Raw genomic sequence first — 18,292 nt, forward strand, 5'->3', positions numbered from 1 at the left:
AAAGGTAAAGCTTACTCAGAGATGAGATGCATTACCTTATCCCTATTACTGTGGTTAATATCTAGCTGAGCTAACTAGTCACTAAGAGGAAAAAACACCTGTATGAGGATATGATAATTTTCAATGAGGGGAAGACTTTGGGCATTGGCAAAGCTAGAGTCAAACTGAACCTCTTACCTGGATGGGTGCAGTCAAGTAGGTGACTATTTATTATAGTATCAGGGCCACATAATTTCCTGATTTACAGTATGGGGAGAAGCACACTAAGACAAGTGTTCATGGAATGCTAACTGTGGGGCAGGCATCCAGTGAGGCCCAGGGATAGAGTGGTGACCATAATTACTGTCACTTCCTTACGAAATTTATAAACTTAGGAGACTAGTGATCTTTGAGCACTACATGACAAGCACTCTGCTGAGCATTTCTGCATGCATTTTTCCCCCCACTTAAATCCCACAATAATCCTATGGCCTGAGCATTGTCCTTATCCTCATCTTAGAGATCAAACTGAGACTTGAGGAGCCTGCTTATCTTGTCCCAGGTCACACCGCTATTAACTGTCAGAACATATGACAAGTAATACAGGCTATCAACCTTGTGACTCCAGCATTCCTGGTTTTAACTGCCTCTCTGTGATCTCTGACATTTTATTTTTTATTTTATTTGTTTATTTATTTATTAAAGATTTTATTTCTTGGGCGCCTGGGTGGCTCAGATGGTTAAGCGTCTGCCTTCAGCTCAGGTCATGATCCCAGGGTTCTGGGATCGAGTCCCGCATCGGGCTCCCTGCTAGGTGGGGTGCCTGCTTCTCCCTCTGCCTCTGCCTCTCTCTCTCTCTCTCTCTCTGACCCTCATGAATAAATAAATAAAACATTTAAAAAACAAAACAAAACAAAAGATTTTATTTCTTGGTGTGCCTGGGGTGCCTGGGTGGCTCAGTCGTTAAATGTCTGCCTTCGGCTCAGGTCATGGTCCCAGGGTCCTGGGATCGAGCCCTGCGTCGGGCTCCCTGCTCAGTGGGGAGTCTGCTTCTCCCTCTCCCACTCCCCCTGCTTGTGTTCCCTCTCTCACTGTGTCTCTCTCTGTCAAATAAATAAAATCTTTAAAAAAAATAAATAAATAAAGATTTTGTTTATTCGAGAGAGAGAGAGAGAGAGAGAGAGCATGGGGGGGGCAGCGGGGGAGGGAGAGGGACAAGCAGACTCGATGCTGAGCTCAAGCCCGACATGGGGCTTGACCTCAAGACCCCGAGATCACAACCCCAGCTGAAACCAAGAGTCGGCCGCTTAACCAGCTGCGCCACCCATATTTCATAAATGAATAGGTCTTATCATCTATTCTACTCGAACAGCAAAGACGTCCTGGAGAAACCTCAGGGCAGCTGCTGCACCAGCTGAGGAAGCGCTGTTCATACTGGGTCTGCGGGAATGCAAATGCTGGATCACACCGCAGAGACAATGTGAATGGTGCCCTGTCGTGGTCCATCTGGGCTGCTATCGCAGGAGTTCACAGACTGGGTGGCTTATGAACAACAGAAGCTTATTCCTCACAGTGCAGAGGCTGCAAGTCCGAGACCAAGGCTCTGGCAGATTCCATGCCTGGTGAGGACCGCTTCCAGGTTCATAGACATCATCCTCCCTGTGTCTTTGAGAGCTGTGTTGGAAGGGGCCCGGGCGCTCTCTGGGGTCCCTTTTATAAGGACACTAATCTCGTTACTGAGGGCTCCCCCCTCATGACCTAATCTCCCAAAGACCGGCAAGACCAGCTTCCTAAAACCATCACAGTGGGCAGTAGGATTTCACATATGAGATGGGGGGGGGTGTGCACACAGACTTTCAGTCAATAACATACTCCTTTGAGTTGGGCAATCCCTGGCCCTGTGTCTCCTGAAGCAAAGTAGAAAAGGAAGGTTCCCTGTGAAAGGAACGGATTTTGCAGTGTTGCCATCTAGTGCTCAAATCTAATACCCACTCTGTAGATGGTATTTTTACATAATCTCTAAAGAATTCTGTTGAAAAAACAAACCTATAGCCATGGGCTTGATGCACCAAATCAGCCCACTCAGGGATTTGGTCCATCACTTTATTCTTACTACTCTGGTGAGATGTCCACTAGAGCTAATTAGCTACTGATAGCCAATAAAGAAAACCCATCTGAGTTTACGGTCATTTCCAATGAGGGGAGTCTTTGGCCACTGGTAAATGAGAAAGTTACTTTCACAAGCTTGATGCTCCTTGATATTTTAATATGGAATGATTTATTGTGGCTTTTTTTTTAAGCCACAAAAGTAGGGGCACCTGGGTGGCTCAGTCAGTTAAGCATCTGACTCTTGGTTTCAGCTCAGGTCGTGATCTCTGGGTCATGGGACTGAACACTGAGTCGGGCTCTGTGCTCAGCACGGAGTCTGCTTGAGATTCTGTCTCTCCCTCTGCCCCTCCCCCTGCTCTCTCTCTCTCTCAAATAATAAAATTAAAATAAAATAAATCTTTTAAAAAATAAAACTGCAGGGGCACCTGGGTGGCTCAGTTGTTGAGCATCTGCCTTCGGCTTGGGTCATGGTCCCAGGGTCCTGGGATCGAGCCCCTCATCAGGCTCCCTGCTCAGTGGGAAGCCTGCTTCTCCCTCTCCCACTCCCCCTGCTTGTGTTCCTGCTCTCACTATCTCTCTCTCTGTCAAATAAATAAATAAAATCTTTAAAAGAAAAAATAAAAATAAAAACTGCAGAAGCTTGTACACCTGAAACAAATGTAACATAGTGTGTCAACTGTACTTTAAAAAAAAAAAAAAACTTCTCACACACACAAAAATAGTATGGTGATTTAGGGCAACCCTCTCAGGTCCCCTCCCTCTTCAGGAGCTTTGTACTATCACTTTACTATAGCTCAATAAACCTTGTTTTGCTGCCCATCAAAATAATAATAAAATAATGATAATAATAATAATAATAATGGTGAGGGCGCCTGGGTGGCTCAGATGGTTAAGCGTCTGCCTTCAGCTCAGGTCATGATCCCAGGGTCCTGGGATCGAGTCCCGCATCGGGCTCCCTGCTCCTTGGAAGCCTGCTTCTCCCTCTGCCTCTCTCTCTCTCTCTGTCTCTCATGAATAAATAAATAAAATCTTTTAAAAAATAATAATAATGGTGATTTAAGTCCTATAGATATTTCACTTCTGTGGTTTTAAGCAACATGAAATAGTTGGTAATTTTTAAAAATCAGCATGTCTTGATCTAAAAAAACTGCATTTAGGTGAATTACATTGTTATAAAAACTGATCTCATTGTCATTGTATGAAAAGCTCTAAAGAGAAACATATTCAGTAGGTGTTCAGTTTTCAAATGAGCTATGGTTTCTCCAGTTGGTCAATCAAAATATTCTGAAATTCCTTGGAGACTTTTGGATAAGCCCTATTATTTCTGCTGTATAACTATGCAGGGATCATAAGACAATAAGCTCTCTTCCATTTTCACAGTACTTGGATACATCCCTGAAAGTAACCTTGTAAACAAAATGGTATTTAAATTTTAAGCTTGACACTTGTACCTCGTACGTAAGGAAACTATTATCAACCATGTTAAAGCTGAAGCATGGACAGGTTAAGGTTATCAAACATCTGTTATTAAATTAGTAATGTTTTACAAAGCATAGCACAATTGGACAACATACGTGCTTCAGAAAGCTTTGTCTAACTTGAAAGAAAGAATAGGTTTTTTTGTTTTGTACAGTGTTGTATTTTTTAATGATTTTTTGCCAACTGTACTGAAATGCCAGCAAGACAAAGGGAGTATTTTAGGCTGGTATCTTTTGATCTGGGGAGCTATAGGTTTTTAAGATTTTTATTTTATTTGTCAGAGAGAAGAGCAAGCACAAGCAGGGGGAGCGGTAGGCTCCCTGCTGAGCCCGATGTGGGGCTCGATCCCAGGACCCTGGATCATGATCTGAGCCAAAGGCAGATGCTTAACTGAGCCACCCTGGTGTCCCTGGGGAGCTGTGGGTTTTGTGTGCCAGGTCTCTGGGTAGAATCCTTGCATGCGTAATTCTGGAGATGGATCTGTGCATATCCTCATATACTTAAGTAACCTGAGTGGTTGTTCAGTCGGCGTTTGTATAGAATTCTTCCCTTGCCTTTGAATTCTGACTTGGAAAATCTGTGTATTCTGGACTATGGCTACCTGATCTTCTCCAAAGCACATTGTGCAAGAGAAGGTGACTGACTTCTCCATTCTAGGACCTACGTAAGTTGCAGCCACAAGGATTCAGCTCCCTGAACCTCAGGGAGGTTGTTAACTTCGTCCCCAGATTATTATTGGCATTGATCCTGAAGACATACTTGATGTACCGAGGTATAGGGCCATCAGAATAAGGACACCAGGAAGTCCAGGATCAGTAAAGCAGCCTGTGATGTGGCAGATACCCTATAAAGAAAGAGAGAAAATGGAACCAGACATGTCAGGTCCTCTCAACTATGTTACTGTCACATCTTCAGCTTGTTACTGGTGCCAGAGGAAGACTTTGGGATAAGACTTATTTTAGTTTCATAACTAAAGGCAAGAAAATTTTTTAAAAAGAGGACAGAATTGGGGCACCTGGGTGGCTCAGTCGTTAAGTGTGTGCCTTCGGCTCAAGTCATGATCTCAGGATCCTGGGATCGAGTCCCGCATCAGGCTCCCTGCTAGGCCGGGAGCCTGCTTCTCCCTCTCCCACTCCCCCTGCTTGTGTTCCCTCTCTCGCTGTCTCTCTCTCTGTCAAATAAATAAATTAAAAATCTTTAAAAAAATAAAAAATAAAAAGAGGACAGAATTGAGAGAGGAGTCTAGGAAAAGGATAAAAGAGCTTCTTGAATGAAGAGAGTTCACTGAGAAACAGCTCCGTTTTCCAAGGAACCCTGTATTGGCTGAGGCACATGATACCTGGATATGGCCAGTGGTGTTCTCAAAGGAACAGATGTCAAGGGATCAAACTGAGTTAGGTGTTAAGGCAAGACGTAGTCTGCACTATTATCATGGCTTTCCTGGAGCTGATTTAATTTTTATCACAGAAAGGTCTTGAAGGCTGAAATCAGAGAAGTCTACATACTGCTAAGTTCAGGAGAGAACAGCACTGGACAGTGAGAAAGGGATCACATCAGGATCCAAACTTGTCCAGTATCTGATTAGATAATCTAATAGGACACTATAAGTCCCACCTCTGGGCTTCACTGCTTTATTTAGGTACCTACAGAACCATCTCCATGACTCAGACCAACATCAACTAAGATATAATATCCAAAATTCCCGTCTTGGGACGCCTGGGTGGCTCAGTCAGTTAAGCATCTGACTTCGGCTCAGGTCATGATCCCAGAGTCCTGGGATTGAGTCCCGCATCGGGCTTCCTGCTCCTCGGGGAGCCTGCTTCTCCCTCTCCCTCTGCCTGCTGCCCCCCTGCTTGTGCTCTGACAAATCAATAAATAAAATCTAAAACAAAAACAAACAAAATTCCCATCTTATGTATTATTTTAAAAAATCTATTTGACAGGGACACCTGGGTGGCTCAGTTGGTTGAGCATCCAGCTCTTGGTTTCAGCTCAGGCTGTGATCTCAGGGTGGTGATATCAGGATTGTGAAATCGAGTCCCACATCAGGCTCCACACTCAGCTCAGAGTCTGCTCATCCCTCTCCCTCTGCTCCTCTCCCCTGCTCTAAAACAACAAATGAACAAACAAATAAATAAGTAAAATCTTTTAAAAAAATCTATTTGACAGTTTAGAACTCTCATTAAATTGGTGAATAACCGGATGTCTTTCACTCTTAGACTAGGGGAGTTAACTGTGTATGCTTACAGGTAGTTCTTCCTCAACGTATAGTTAGAAGCCTAGTGATCTTTTTGAAAGTCTTGGTTTGTTTGCTCCTGAGAAATAAAGCCATAAGTGAAACCAATATAATGTTTTGCAGAATCTTCTTTTATGATGTGACATATTTAACTTCAACACTTTACTGAACGTTTTAACTTCTCAGAAATCAGTGGCAGAAACCCCAAACATTAAAAAACAAAAACAAAAACAAAAGTACAGTGTATGTCCACGTTTCTAAATGTAAATTACAATTTGACCATGGCACTGATATGATATATGATATATCGTATATACGAAAAAGCATCAGTTGCCTTTGAAGGGGAACTCTACCTTCAGCTTATCTCTAGAGATGAAGTCTTGGTCACGTTTTAGGGTTTTTGTCCTTTTTTGATATCAGCTTTATAAATCAGTCAGTGAACAAACCAGCATCTTTTATTCCTATCTAGAAGAGCAATGTGCTCTTCTCCTCTAGTTCAGTCACTTTCATTTCCCAAACCCCAAGGCCACCACCACGCCAAGGAGACTAAGAAAAGGGACTTGTATGATCTCTATGCGGAGTCTCAGACGTAGGTGCTCTTACACCCAAACCAGCCACGCTCTGATGCTCTTCAAACCCACATGCTTACCGGCATCGGAGTTAACTGCCTTTTCTATCTCCATGCTCCTCCATCCCCAAAGAAGAAGTGGCTCTCGCCCCATTTCAGTCTGGGATATCAAGTCTGGTTTGGGACTATCAGAGTCTACACAGAGAGGCCACCATGAGGTCGATTCGTTTCCTCCAACTTTATGTCCAAAAGCACCTTGAGGGGTGCTGGAATTCCCATATTTTATCAACCGCACAAGACACTGGGAGAGAGAAAATCAAAACGAAAACCTAACAACCTGAGGACCCAGGGGTGCCAGGGAGGGAGAGTAAAACCATCGGCACACTGCCCACGTGACTAAGAAGCCGGGTGCGGTGGATACGTTATGGTGTTTAGGGTCGTAGCAGAAACACCGCCCCGGGAGGGCTGCTCTCAGGCACACCGCAGCTAACAGTTCTCAGCAGCATCTAACCCAAGTAACCGAACAGTCATTCTGCTCCGAACCAAAGGGCAGTTCCCGCCGTTCTCCCTCTAAGAGGCCGGACAGCACAGTCCCAGAGAGGAGTGGAGGAAATGGCCGGGTGTAGTTTAGGAAGCAGATGCCAGGGCACAGTGAGGAACCTGGCGCATGGTCCGGGAGGCGCCGACGGAGGGGCGCCGCCGTCTCATGTGTGAATCTTTTTTTTTTTTTTAAGTTTTCATTTATTTATTTATTTAGAGCTTTCTTTTCGTTCTTTTTTATTTATTTGACAGAGAGAGACACAGGGAGAGGCTTCCCGCCGAGCAGGGAGCCCGATGCGGGGCTCGATCCCAGGACCCTGGGATCATGACCTGAGCCGAAGGCAGACGCTTGATGACTGAGCCACCCAGGCGCCCTAAGTTTTTATTTATTTAAGTAATCTCTACACCCAACGTGGGGCTCGAACTCATGACCCCAGACCAAGAGTTGCAGGCTCTACCGACCGAGCCCAGCCAGGCGCCCCTGAGAGTCTTACCTGCTTCCTTCCCAAACTGCCTTCTTTCATGGACCACACACGGACCCCTTTGTGGAAAAGGAACATTCCTTTCCTCCCTGGCTCTGTTAGCCTATCCAGCCTGCATTTTTATCAACTTCTAGTCTACTTGGGCAGCAGCCCTCCCCTTGTCATGGGGTCAAGGCTCAGCTGAGAAGTCGGTTTCTCTGGGACAGCTTCCCTGGCCCCTCCAGTTCCAGTCAAGTGCCCTCCGTGTGTGCTGCCCTCCCCTGGTGCTTTCCCTCTGGCCTGGCGCTCATTCCACTGTCCGGATCTGCCCGGGCATTCCTCTCTCTGCCCACGAGACTGTGCGTTCTCGAGGGCAGGGGCGGTACCTGGCCGGATCAGCGCCTGTCCAACGCATGGGACTGCTTTCCTTCCTGCTGCTGTCCTTTGACCTGGTGCTTTCCAAATGTCCGCTCGTGGCTGTCACGCTTTGCTGTTGATGTTTACGATCCCAGTGAACTACTCCGAATTTTTTTTAAAGATCTATTTATTTATTTGAGACAGAGAGAGAGCGTGCGAGCAGGTGGAGGGGCAGAGGGAGAGAAAGAGAATCTCAAGCAGACTCTCTGCTGAGCTCAGAGCCCAACAACGCGGGGCTCGATCTCATGACCCTGAGATCATGACCTGAGCTGAGATCAAGAGTCGGACGCTCAACCGAGCCACCCAGGCGCCCCTAACTACTCCTCATTTTATAGCATTAGAATCACCCTTATTGAAATGATTCCCAAATCTATAACTCTAGATTCACTTCTGGGATTAATTTCAGTCATATAGCCACTTGCATATTACATTATCTCCGGTGTATCTTTTCTACTTCCACATTGATTCCTTTTGTCAACTAACCCATTTCCATGAACTGTCACTGCCTTCTCCTTGCCTTCCTCTTTCTCTTCCCTTCCTTTCCTGAACCACCCCGTTCCAAAATCATTAAATGGAGCCCAGTAAGGAAAGCATCCACACCAGCGGGGGATGGGAGGGGAGTGGGGCGGCCGGAGCAGAGCCTTAAAGCTGCAGGGGGAGGCCAGGAGGGCATTCGCTCAGGGCAGGGAGTGGCAGTGGCCACGTGAGATGGGTTACATACAGGGGGACCGGTCAGATAAATAAATATATTAAGGATAATGGGTGCAAAGCTTCTTACTGTCTGAGACAGAGTTACAAATATGAGAAGGGACAAAACTGGAAAGGACACTGTGGTGTCACATCGGAATTGGCAGTGCTGCTGGGCAGGCATTTTTAAAAAGAGAAAGGGAAATGAGTGCACATGTGAACATGTGTGTGTTATACGTATGCATGTCCTCGCACAAGCCACTGAGAGGCCTGGGAGTAGCAATACTCGGGTAGCAATGAGCACACCTAACACCAGATCTTGGCTTCTAATCCACTGCCCACTATAAGGAACCAGGGCTCCTTGTGGAAATGTCCAGCTCCAGCGCTCAGACAGGGAAAACAGAAGATGCGCCTGGAACAACATGTGCCAGAGAACAAAGGAGGTTGCTCGAGAATGATGGGAACGGGTCAAAAGGACACAGATGCCTGTGTAAGAGGGGGCCCCTTCAGGCCAAACTTGGGATAATTTGAGTATCGCAATAAATACTGATAGGAAAGGCTTATAAACCACTGGATAAAATGAGAATAGGAAACTATGAGTCCATATAGATACAAAATATATAGTTAAGTTGGGGCACCTGGGTGGCTCAGTCGGTTAAGCGTCTGCCTTCGGCTTGGGTCATGACCCAGGGTCCTGGGATCGAGCCCCACATCAAGCCCCCTGCTCAGCGGGAAGCCTGCTTCTCCCTCTCCCACTCCCCCTGCTTGTGTTCCCTCTCTCGCTGTGTCTCTCGCTGTCAAATAAATAGTCTTTAAAAAAATATATATAGCTAAATAAATGAAAAATTTGATGAGGAGTGGGATATTTACATGGTTTCAAAGTACATCCCCACAAAATCACCACATATTTAATAATTACAAAGAAGAAAAAAGCAACTTCACCGTGGAGAACTCTGGCAGATATTAGTGTAATTAAATGATCCAGGTGAACATCATCAGTAATGGAACGAACTGAAATCCTGTGCTACCCAATAAGATGCAGTGAGAACACAGCACCGCTCCCTGGCTATCCCTCCAAAGACAAACAATCCGAACCTAATCCTGAAGATACATCAGGCTCACCCACATTCTACAAAACATTCTACAAAACAACTGTCCTGTATTCTTGAAAAGTATAAAGGTCCTGACAGCCTAAAGCTGTCTCTTTTTTTTCTAGAAACTTACTGAGGGCCGAAACAAGCAAGCTGCAACACCTGAACATTCTTTCTACCCCCCAAGCCCCAGTGCTACATACTAGTAGGTACATGGTCTGAGCCCCAGGATTCAACAGGTGACGGTTACTACCTAGTGAAGACGGTCAACTTCTCAGACCAGGACATTAATGACTTCCCTCCACTCCACTTTCTCTCTGCAGCCAATTCCACATTTTAGTCTCTGCAAACCCCCTTCTGTCAACAATTTCCATGTCTCTTCGGACTCTTTATTTTGTAAGAGAAAACTCAACTCCCAGACATTTTAAACAAGAGGGAGCTGTCTCTGGTTCACTTAACTGGAGAGCCAGGGGTGGTATAAGTTCAGGCATAGTTTAACCCAGGGCTCAAATAAGGTAAAGGAAGAGGTTTCCCGGTCTCTCAGTTCTGCTTCCATATGTTGGTTGAGCAGTTCTTAGGGCCACATCCTTCCTCATCCTACCCAGCAGGAAAGAGAGTGTTTTCCCCCATGTAAGTCATTCTCACTGAATAAAAAAGTTATGACATGATTTTCAAATAGTAAAATTGCAGGCATTTTCTCTTCTCCCTGCATGAAAACTCTAAGCGGCTGGAGAAAGGGGATAATTTCCTGTACATTTACGCTCTTTCACTCCTATGTGGATGACTTACTGAATCACTGCTGAATCTTCAACAGCAAGTGACTCAAAAATAAATATGTGACTTTAAAAGTCATTGGAGGGGTGGATCAGGGAATCCTGATAAAGAAGCTGGACGTCTCAATAAAGTCTGGCCAAACAGCAAACGGAAAGAATGGATGAATTGCTGAGACTCGCTTGGTCTTTGATTTCATGAATTACTCTCATTTTCAACAAAAAACACATCAGGCCTACAGAGATCAGTCTCGTAAATATTCCCCATAACGTGTGGAAAGTTCCTTCTTTTTTTCTTGAGAGAGAGAGAGAGAGAGCGAGAGCGCGCAGGCATGGGGGGAGGGGTAGAGAGAGCGAGAACCCCAAGCAGGCTCCACGCTGAATACGGAGCCCAATGCAGGGCTCAATCTCACAACCCTGATATCATGACCCAAACCAAAATCAAGAGTCAGACACTTAACTGACCGAACCACCCACGTGCCCCGTGAAAAGTTCCTTTTTATGCTCATCCAGATTCTCCTCCTCCTGTGCTTAGAAATAGATGGCTACATCATCAAAGACCCTGCCACCCGGGCCCACAAACACACCTGCTTTAGTCTCAGGACGGCTTCACGCCTGTCCTCATCAGAAATGTTTAGAAAACTTCCACGTTTGTTCATATCACGCAAGGGGTTCTGACATGGATCTTGAGGAGCCAGACTTTTCAGTATGTAAGACAGGCAAGGCTTTGGTGACATAATTACAGGAAGAGCTTGTGATGATGTTGCTGGTCCTCCTTCCACAAGTCAACATTCACTTCACACAAACCAGATTTACACCCTGGCAGAGGTGGAATATTGAATACGTAGGTTCTCGTTTCATAAGAAGAGTATGTGTGTCGTGGGGGGACTCATAAGGGAGTCAGTCAGTGGAACTGCCACAGACCCTCATTTCTAACTGGAGAAACACAACCTGAAATGCATAGTTTGATTCAATTAAATGAACATTTAAGTACATACCATAGGACACAGTCACGTACTATAGCATGTAGTCACGTCAACAAGGTATAGCACTGCACGATAAAGTATGCACAGAACTGTCTTCAACACTTTCTGGGAGTGTCTTTAAAACACCTGTGTTTGTGAGAAAGAAATACAGAAGGTTACATCTGCAGAGACTTCTACATTTGGTACTGTTTCACTCCACTAAACGTGAAATTTAAATTGAAAACGGATTATTTGCCCCAAGAACACATTCCAAATGTCAGAAAGAAATGAGAGAACATCAATTACCTGTAGCACCAGAAAATCAAAATATCACTTCCCCTAGAAGGTGACGAAGAGGAATACGGAAAATGTCCTATAGCTTCCTAATAACTTGAAAAATGTGGAACAGGAGCTTGATTAGATAGCCACAATCCAAGAGAAGAATATTATTAATACTTGTTAAAAGAAAGGAGTCCCAACAGATATTTGTTGAAGGAGAGGAAGGAAAGCATGGAACTGAAACTCAAGGAACACAAGTATTATCAGTCACCTAGAGCAAATCACTTCGACCTCTCTGTAAGTCACTTTCCTCACCCATAAGATGAGGGCGTTAGATTATGGTCACTAAGGATTCTATTTTTAATATATATATGTATTTTTTGCGTTAGTGAAAAAAGCAGTAGGAAATAGTCATGTTTTTGGAAACGTTGTTTCAAATTAGGCTAAGCATCAGGAAACTGAATTACTGTCACCCCTGGGGGTTCTTTGAAAAACTTCAAACTAAAGAGTTGCGACCATCATTAGCATTTTCTAAAGAACTGTTGTTAAAGTGACAGGGCCTAGTCAAGACTGCGACTTAGAATTGTACTATCCTATGTCCCCCTATGGGACTTATTTCCTTTTCTCAGCCATAATCTCCTCTGCTCCTCTTTCTCCCACTCTGCACCTCACCAACATGCAAGCTGAGCTTCAGGGAAACTGCGACACTCAGAGCGCCCGGGGCTGACGACAGAATCAGTGGCTATGAGCAGGACTCTTTCATTAATTCATTGACTGATTCACCGAGCGTTCGGAGAGCGCCCACTGAGGCCATACACTCGATGGGTAACGAGAAAAAAATCAGTCTCTGCTTCATGGAACTTAGTCCTGGGCTGAGCGCACGAATGTGCCTGCACCGCCCTCTCCGGACCCCAGAGCGCGAGCTCAGGCTGATGTCATCGTCCGACCGGCCCGGCCGGCGCCCCCTACCGGCCCGGACCGCCCCGGCCGGCTGCCCTCCTGCGACCGCGGGCAACCGCCTCTGCCCGGCCGAGACGTCACCGCTCACACCCGACGGCTCCTGCAGCGTCTGCGTGGTCCGAGACCCCGGGCCGAGCCGCCGGTCCCGCCCCCGGGATGGTCTCCGGGCGGAGACCAGGCTTCCGCCGGGCGCACATTGCCCCGTCCCCGGGCCCAGCCGCCGCCGCCGCCCCCGCCCGGCGTAGTGCGGCCGCTTAGTGCGACTGGCGCGGTCTGGTCGGTCCAGCGGCCGCTCCAGCAGCCGCCCCGGGGGTTGGGCCTGCGCCTGCGCCCGTCAGCTCCGTCCCGTGGCGGCCGTCGCCCTGGAGATACGCAGGGCATCCTGGGAACGTTGCCTTTCCTGCGCGTGAACTGGGCTCCCACAGCGCCGCCTGCGGGTGGGAGGAGCAGATTGCTCCGGCGGCCTCGGGCAGCTCTGTGCTTGTTTTAACAGCATCCGGATCTCCTCTGCTCCCTGGACTGGGAGAACTGGAATTGCACCAGATTCTCCACAGCTATGACCTTTCCTCCTTTGAGGGCTACACAAGGTTAGATCTGAAATTGATCACATAGAAGTCAGGGAATTGGATCCTGTATAACGTTCCTTTTTCTGCTTCTATTGTTCTTGCCCCAGATTGCCGCTTTTCAAAATGAAATTGTGCGTCACTGCGTAGCCATTCACTACTCTATCCACCTGTCCGCCACTCACCTGTCCACCGTGGTGGTTTTCACGTTTGGTCGTTTTGGGAAAGGTTTGGGCTGCCTTGGGCTCAGAGCAACTCCTCCAGCTTCAGAGCAACTCCTCCAGCTTCTATGAGGAGCCAGGAGGTGTGGGAGGGGCCTGATAAGGGAGGCGAACTGGGGAAGGTGTACTATGGCCAAAGGTGTGGGGCTCGATCCCAGCACCCTGGGATCATCACCTGAGAGGAAGGCAGATGCTTACCGGACTGAACCACCCCGGTGCCCCTGGGAACTATTACTTTGGTTTAAAAAAAAAATTTTTTTTTAAAGATTTTATTTATTTATTTGAGAGAGAGAGCGAGTGCACACGCAGGGGGAGAGGCAGAGTGAGAGAAAAAGGGAGAAGCCGACTCTCCGCTGAGCAAGGAGCTCCATGCAGACTCAGCCCAGGACCCCGGGATCATGACCCAAGCCGAAGGCAGCCAATTAACCGCCTGGGTCACCCAGGCGCCCCAGGAAACTATTACTTTAAAAGAAAACTGAAATGTCCTAGATCTCTGTGCTCTTAAAAGGCCTCCCCAGAGCCTATATTGGTTACAGCAAAGGAAACTTGTGATCAAGGTGGTAAGTGGGGCGAGAGAAGGAGAGACTTAAACCATATACTATCTAGCTTATAGAAAATAGGCCCAAAAGAGTTTTCTGAGAAATGCTAAGGCAACAGGAAGCAATAGAAAGGGCTCATTCAAGGAATACCTTACATAACTTGTCACCGACTTTGGAAGTTAGGCATATTTTAGTTTCGCTTAGGAGCCTTCTACTTCTAGGGGAGGAGGTGGTTAGCCCGGTGATGGGTATTAAGGAGGGCACATATTGCAAGGAGCACTGGGTGTTATTCGCAAACAATGAATCATGGAACACTATGTCAAAAACTAATGAAATACTGAATGGTGACTAACATAACATAATAATAAAAAAAAAAAGAAAAGAAAAGAAGCCTTCTACTGGGGACGCCTGGATGGCTCAGTTGGTTAAGCATCTGCCTTCAGCTCAGGTCATGATCCCAGGGTCCTGGGATCGAGTCCGCCATTGGGCTCCTTGCTCAGTGGGGAACCTGCTGCTCCCCCTGCTTGTGCTCTCTCTCTCTCCCTGACAAATAAATAAAATCTTAAAAAAAGAAAAAAAAAAGCCTTCTACTGTGACATTCACCAATTCAGCCAAATAAATTTCCATCTCTGTTTTTTGCTTATGCCTCTAAGATAAAAACTTCTGGAAAAAGTACTTCCTCTTGTCCCTAAAATTCTCACTAATGTTTCAAACTCTCCCCCTCTCTCATAAATTTTGGGGATCTGCTGTGCAAATTTCTGTTCAAATTTCTACACCAGTCAGAAATTTCCAGATTCCCTTGAGATACTCAGCTCGGCTTACTGAGTTTGCTCTATGTAAGACATCCTACCAGATGCTATTGGAGATAATTTACTCCCAACGGATCAATTTTGCAAGGATTCAGGTGACTCATATTTTCATGTTTCTCCTCTAATTTCCCCTATTCTCTCTTAGCTAAAGAAAAAGTCATCAGATGCGAACCCCCAATTCTACAACCAAATTGTATTTGTAGTAGCAACCTCTCCTGTCCTCCAGTTACTTGGGAAAAGTGTCTCTCCCCCACCGAAGGCCAATTCCTCCACCTGCACAGCTGTCTCCTCTGCTACATCTTCACTCTCCTTTTTCAGAATCCTTCCCCATTAGCAGGCAGATTTGCTCTAGTATCAATAACAGTAACTTTTTCAGCTACTGTCAATTTCTCTGCTCCATTTTAAACTAAACTTCTGGAAAGAGTTCTCTATACAGCCTGTCTCCAATTCCTTATTCACACCGTGTACCAGTCAGCCAAGGTCTGCCTTTCTGCTCCAACACAAAGGAAAGTGTTCTTGTCTAGGTCAATATCTACCTCGATGTTGCCAAATCTTCTGGCCACTTCTTTGCTCTTATTGCACCAAACTTCTCAGCAGCACTCATCTCTGTTGTCCTGCTTCTTGGAATATTCTCCTTGTTTGGCTGCTGAGGCACCACTCCTTCCTAGGATCCCTCCCACCTCACAGTTCCCTCCTTTTTGTTCTCTTTCCCTACTTCTCCAAATCGGTTGACCCTCAAATTATTAGGGTTACTGAGGACTTGGTCCTCCGTTCTCCTTTGTCTACTCTCGAGCTCTAGGTGATTTCAGTGCCAGGGAGTTTAAATATTTAATGCTGATGACCATGTTTCTTTCTTTAGGCCAGACATCTGCTCTGAGCTCCAAACTCACAAATCTGTTAAACAACACCCCTTGCATCTTTCCCTTTGCCTTTCTGGTGCTGCTGCTGGTCGTAGTGGAAGGAGGGCCTGACTAGTCACTGACAGACTTTTAGTTAATTGCCCTGGTCTTGGGCTTCCATCCTGCCTGGCTCCTGGGCTGAGCATCTGCTCAACCAGTCACACTCCTCCAAGCCTCAGTCCCCTTTCTGCCTCTTCCTGCTTGTGGTGACTCCACTTCCCTTCATTAGATACCATTCTGCCAATAACTTTCTGGAATCTGTTGAACTTTCTCATCCGCTGATGGTTTCCTCTGAGTTCTCTTCATGGTTGTGGATTTATATAAAAAAATTCCTTTACTGTAATATTACTGGGATATCCAGAGGCAGAAAACAAATATGAGTGTGCTTGGGTCCCATCTTGAGTCAAAACAGTGACTGGGCTTTTGTGAATAGGATGTTTTTCTTACTTGTGATGGTTATTTAGGTGATTCTCTTGGATGATCCAGGTATACAATAATAGAATGCATTCCGTAATGTTGAGTAATGGCTCAGCAGAGACCATTGCCTTCTTGACCTTAATGGAAATTTTTTTTTAAAGATTTTATTTATTTATTTATTCATGAGAGAGAGAGAGAGGAGAGAAGCAGGCTCCCAAGGAGCAGGGAGCCCAATGTGGGACTCGATCCCAGGACCCTGGGATCATGACCTGAGCCGAAGGCAGACGCTTAATCATCTGAGCCACCCAGGCGCCCCTTAATGGAAATTTTTTTAAAAACCATTCTGTCCCTTTTAGTATGATCTTCATTGTTGGGCCAGTCAGATTTATTATTCTTTTGGAGGTGATGGGATTATTTTTTGGATACTTGTAGGCATCTTTCCTTATTCTTGAAATTCAGGGATTTCTGCAGGATATCTCAGCATGGATTTTTCTTTTTGGGTATTTTGGGCAGGATAGAAAAGGAAGTTTATGAACCTGTGCTTATGATACCTTCTTTTCCAGAATCTCTCTCTTCTTTAAGTACCACTCTGGGACCTGTTTTTCATGTTGAGTGCGAGCAGCCTAGGGTACTTGGGTTTAGTTGGATCTTACCCTTTTTCTTGACATCTTCCAAAACGCCTTCAGTTTTTAACAACACTTTAAACACTCTGAGTCTTTTACCATCTCTGAGATCCTGCAATTGTACCAGGCAATAGGTAAGAACAGCAACCTAGAGTCTCTGGCCTTCAGTCTCCCTCGAAACCCCTGCTGGGTTCATGATCACTTCCTACTCTCTGGGTCCCCACTATGGGCATTCACCTGCAGCACGACCTCTATCCTTTCTTTGCTTATGTTGAGTCTAACTCCACGCTTTTTGAGGCTGGCTGTCCCGTGAACACAACAGACATCTTAATGTCTTAATGGAGCCGAGCGTGCTTGCTCTTCAGTAATGTTTTACAAAATGAATCCTGCAGAACTCTACGTCCACGAGATCATAGTAAATGTTTTTGAAAAAGAATCCCAAGGTCAAATATATTCACAATATAAGAAAATACTACACATTAGATCTTCCTCTGGGAGAGCCATAGACTGTGTGGGGGTGTGTGTGGGTGAGAACTGTTTTACTTTAATTGGCCACGTAGTTCTTTCCTTTTCTCAATTTTTTTTTAAAGATTTTATTTATTGACAGAGAGAGAGCGAGCGAGAGAGGGAACACAAGCAGGGGGAGTCGGAGAGGGAGAAGCAGGCTTCCCGCAGAGCAGGGAGCCCGATGTGGGGCTTGATTCCAGGACCCTGGGATCATGAACTGAGCCAAAGGCACACGCTTAACGACTGAGCCACCCAGGCACCCTTAAATTTTTAATTTTTTTTAGAGAGGGAGAGTGCAAGGTGGGGAGGGGCAGAGGGAGAAGAAGAATCTTAATCAGGTTCCATACCCAATATGGAGCCCGACGTGGGGCTTGATCTCACAACCTGAGCCAAAAAATCAAGTCAGAGGCTTAACTGACTGAGCCACCCAGGCTCCCCTCTTTCCCTTTTTTAAAAAAGAATCTTTGGAGCCAGTGTTCCAGAGAAATCATGTGTGACATGTTGTAGTTTAGTGACAATCTCCTTTTCTGTCATCCCTCAGAATTTCAGGTCTTTTTTTTTTTAAGATTTATTTATTTATTTGAGAGAGACAGAGTGAGGGAGAAGCAGACTCCCCACTGAGCAGAGAGCCTCACGCGGGGCTCAATCCCAGAACCCCAAGATCATGACCTGAGTGAAAGGCAGAGACGCCTAACTGACAAAGCCACCCAGGTGCCCCAGAATTTCAGGTCTTTTCACGAAACATGAACCCTCTAGAAGTCAGGATTTCTTTGAACGGAATGTAGTTCTGTCCCTGAAGTACAGATATTCTGTGCTCACGCAGCCTTCACCTCATGTAACAAATGGGGTAGTTTCCTGGACATCTACTTGTACTACTTGTATTATGTTTACTTGTTTTAACATTTGCTTGAAAATTCTCCCCGCTACACTGTTGTTGCCTGTAGTGCTGCATGACAAAGCTGTTTGGTTTTGTTACTTTTTTTCGGAAGATTTTATGTTTAAGTAATCTCTACACCCAACATGGGGCCCGAACTCACAACCCCGAGATCAGGAGTCGCACGCTCTACCAACTGAGCCAGCCAGGCGTCCCTTGGCTTTGTAATTTTGTCTCTACTCAGATTTGGTCACCGCTTGGTCACTCGGAATCTCGTTCACTGTCTTGGCTTCCAAAAG

The 18,292-nt window shown here is 45.8% G+C and overlaps 1 long non-coding RNA gene across 1 annotated transcript; it reads right to left on the reverse strand.

Moving 5' to 3' along the window:
* Window positions 1-3,659: 3,659 nt before the first annotated feature.
* On the reverse strand, window positions 3,660-12,903 carry LOC118553916 (uncharacterized). The gene is made up of 3 exons (XR_004926270.2): window positions 11,609-12,903; window positions 11,336-11,449; window positions 3,660-4,411 (listed from the first exon to the last, which is right to left on the reverse strand). It is a non-coding gene; the product is annotated as an uncharacterized LOC118553916 (long non-coding RNA).
* Window positions 12,904-18,292: the final 5,389 nt, after the last annotated feature.

This window comes from Halichoerus grypus, chromosome 12, assembly GCF_964656455.1.
Source record: "Halichoerus grypus chromosome 12, mHalGry1.hap1.1, whole genome shotgun sequence".
Taxonomy (NCBI): domain Eukaryota; kingdom Metazoa; phylum Chordata; class Mammalia; order Carnivora; family Phocidae; genus Halichoerus; species Halichoerus grypus.